The sequence below is a fragment of the Lepidochelys kempii genome, chromosome 2 (assembly GCF_965140265.1).
Source record: "Lepidochelys kempii isolate rLepKem1 chromosome 2, rLepKem1.hap2, whole genome shotgun sequence".
In the NCBI taxonomy this organism is placed as follows: domain Eukaryota; kingdom Metazoa; phylum Chordata; order Testudines; family Cheloniidae; genus Lepidochelys; species Lepidochelys kempii.
The window spans coordinates 130167229-130170828 of record NC_133257.1 but is presented as its reverse complement, the minus strand read 5'-3'; the positions used below and the strand labels follow the sequence as shown (position 1 = coordinate 130170828).

At 47.2% G+C, this 3600-nt stretch overlaps 1 non-coding gene across 1 annotated transcript; it reads left to right on the top strand.

Annotated features, from left to right (window-relative positions):
- Nucleotides 1-211: 211 nt before the first annotated feature.
- On the top strand, nt 212-283 carry TRNAC-GCA (transfer RNA cysteine (anticodon GCA)). The gene has a single exon. It is a non-coding gene; the product is annotated as a tRNA-Cys (tRNA).
- The last annotated feature ends 3317 nt before the right edge of the window (nt 284-3600 follow it).

Genomic DNA, 3600 nt, shown 5'->3' with positions numbered 1-3600 from the left:
CTGAGAAAAGCCATAACAGGCCAGAGAGAGAGCCCACTGGGAGTGCCAAAGCCGAGGACCACACACAATACTGCAACCAGAGATGGGGCGGGTGGGGAGGGTGTACCCACAAAGTGAGGATGCAGTTCCACAAGGTGGTAGTTAGTAGGTAAGCAATACCCCTATGGAGGCGTGGGTTCATATGCCAGTGCTACACCACCTCTTATGGCATGGGGGTATAGCTCAGTGGTAGAGTGTCTGATTGCAGATCAAATGGTCCTTGGTTTAAATCCAAGTGCCCCCTTAAAACCCTCTTCCTTAGGGGGTGGGGGTAGCTCAGTGGTTTGAGCATTGGTCTGCTAAACCCAGGGTTGTGAGTTCAATCCTTGAGGGGGCCATTAAGGGATCTGGGGCAACAACTGGGTATTGGTCCTGCTTTGAGCAGGGGGTTAGACTAGATGACCTCCTGAGGTCCCTTCCAACACTGATATTCTATGAATACAAAAAAAAAATACATGACACAACATTGACACTTATGGAAACAACAACCATGTTTAGAGGTGCCTGTCATTTAGAGGTGTCTAGTCCCCAGATCCTTATCTAAATGGAGAAAAAAACTGCAAAGACAGGATACATTTAAACAAACAAAACCAGGGTGACAAGAGATTCTCATTCCGTGGCTATGAACAAGGCAAGGATTTCTTGTTATGCCAATTATAGAAGGAAAAAGGTCTCATCTCTAGGGTTGCCAACTGTCTAATCACACAAACCCAAACATCCTTTCCCTCTCCTTGCCCCGCCCCTTCCCTGGGGTCCCACCCACTCACTCCATCCCCGCTTCTTCCATTGCTCATTCTCCCCCACCATGACTCACTTTTCACTGGGCTGGGGTGGAGGGTTTTGGAGTGTGGGAGGGGCCTCCAGGCTGAGCTTGGAGCAGGGGTTGGGCTGCAGGAGGGGCTGCAGGGTGCAGACTCTGGGAGGGAGTTGGAGTGTGGGAGGGGGCTCAGGTCTGGGGCAGAGGGTTGGGGTGAGTGGTGTGGGCTCCAGCTGGACATAACTTACCTCAAGCAGCTCCCGGTTGGTGACGCAGTAGGGCTTAGGCAGGCTCTCTGCCTGCCCTGGCCCCATGCTGCTCTCAGAAGTAGCTGGCTTGTCCCTGTGGCCCCTGAGGAGGAGGCCAGGGGTTTCTGTGTGCTGCCCCTGCCTGCAGGAACTTCCCCCACAGCTCCCATTGGTTGCAGTTCCAGGCCAATGGGAGCTGTGGAGTCGGAGCTCCAGGCGGGGGCAGCATGTGGAGACCTCCCCCGGCAGGAGCCACTGGGATGTGCTGGCCGCTTCTGGGAGCAGTGCAGAGCCAGGGCAGGCAATGAGCCTGCCTTAGCCCCACCAGACTTTTAGCGGCCTAAAATCTCCCGGTTTGGCTCCAGTAGCCTTCGGGACATAGAGCCTGATTCTGGGAGACTCCCGGCGAAACTGGGAGGGTTCACAACTCTACTCATCTCCAGCAGGAGAAAGTGAGAATCCTGTTGAGGATTCAGTCTTACCTGCAAATGGTTGATTTAATAGTTCTTTGGATATGTACTTTGAGGGAAAAAGTTCATTATAATTCCTTTTTTTAAATTAAAAGCTTATTTGCCAAAGTGTCAGGATTTTAGTAACTAATCCCCCCGCCACACACACACCTTTCTGGGGAAAGGAAAAGGAACTGATAATCATCTTTCCTTTCCGACATTTATGGGTACCCTCAGGGCCTTGGAATTTTTGTACAAGGTCACAACACACACATATTGATTGGATAGCATCTTTTTAAACCTTGCTTACCCTGCAAATTCCAATACACAGATGGGCTCATGCACTCAGTCAGAGCCCCATTAAAGTCAATGAGGCTCCATATAGACACAGGGATCTATATGGAGCCATGAATTTGCAGGACCTTATGTGAACATCAGTCCTGAAACTGAATGCACTTGGGCAAAGCCCCACTGATTTCAGTGAATTCTGCACTGGGTGCAATAGTCTGTCTGCATGGATCCAGTTGGTGGATCTCAGCTATATTTTGTATATTTACACATAAATTGTAAAAAGCATAATTAACCATCAAAATAAAACAAACCTTCTGCCAATGAAAATTGTTTATAATGCCATGATGATGCAAAGCCCATTTAATCTATTTAATTATTAGTGAGCCTTAGAAGAGTTTTGACTTCAGACATAGTCAGTTGTTGCCCAGAGAATGGGATTCCTAGTAAACCATCCCATCCAATTTTGCTGGGGATAGCATTTGGATTTGGTGCTATGTGCTCATAGGGCTCTGGATGAAAAGGGGCTCTGAAAAGTGACAATATTGGTGGAATTATAACAGAGACTAACTCGTGTTTTCCATGACAGCAAGAACATCCAGTAGAGAAAAAGGATTCATAAGCCCAGAACATGATTAGCGCATTTATTTACTTAATTTTGTTGCTTCTTAATAATTTCACATTTGACTTTAAAAAGAGAGAAGTTGTTAAGCAGAGTATATCCAAAATGTGACTGACTTTTGTGACAGGGTCGGGCCAGTTGGCTATAGGAGAGTAACAGAAGGCAGATATATAAGCCCCAGGCTAGGTAGGTCCCTTTTTCCTGGGTAAGGTAACAGGGAAGATTCCAGAACAATCAGGAACCTTCTGGAGACAATTAAGACAGGCTGATTAGAACACCTGCAGCCAATCAAGAAGCTGCTAGAATCAATTAAGGCAGGCTAATCAGGGCACCTGGGTTTTAAAAAGAAGTTCACTTCAGTTTGTGGTGTGCGTGTGAGGAGCTGGGAGCAAGAGGCACAAGTAGCTGACAGTGAGAACGCAGACTGTTGGAGGACTGAGGTGTACAAGCATTATCAGACACCAGGAGGAAGGTCCTATGGTGAGGATAAAGAAGGTGTTGGGAGGAGGCCATGGGGAAGTAGCCCAGGGAGTTGTAGCTGTCGCACAGCTGTTCCAAGAGACACTCTAGACAGCTGCATTCCACAGGGCCCTGGGCTGGAACCCGGAGTAGAGGGCGGGCCTAGGTTCCCCCCAAATCCTCCCAACTCCTGGTCAGACACAGGAGTCGTCGACCTGGACTGTGGATTCAGAAAAACGGCCAAGCTGAGGGCTGCCGTGAAGCTCCAAGGCGAGCAAATCCGCCAATAAGCGCAAGACCCACCAAGGTAGAGCAGGAACTTTTTCACACTTTATTATTTGGCTTGGAATGTCTTCCAAATTCTATACAATAAGGACAGATTCCTTCACTATCAACAAGATACTAATGCAATGTTCATGTAGACCATACTGTATTTTGAACTGCCCTTTCAGATGTCCATAGGAAACCAATCGAGGGACCACACGTTAACTAATATAAGTTAACTACCAGGCACTCTAGGCTTTACAAAACATGAAGCAGAAAACAAATGCAAAGCTACTGAAAAAAAAAATAATGATGTCCCTTTAATTATGCACTCCATAGATCCGCACTGTTGGAGAACTCACTTTTTCCAAAGTGTCAGAGCTCTAATTTTGACATTTTAAAATGACAGATTCATGTCTCGGATTTTATATACAACACAAAGCTGGGTTGCCACAATTTTCTAGTCTAATTAAC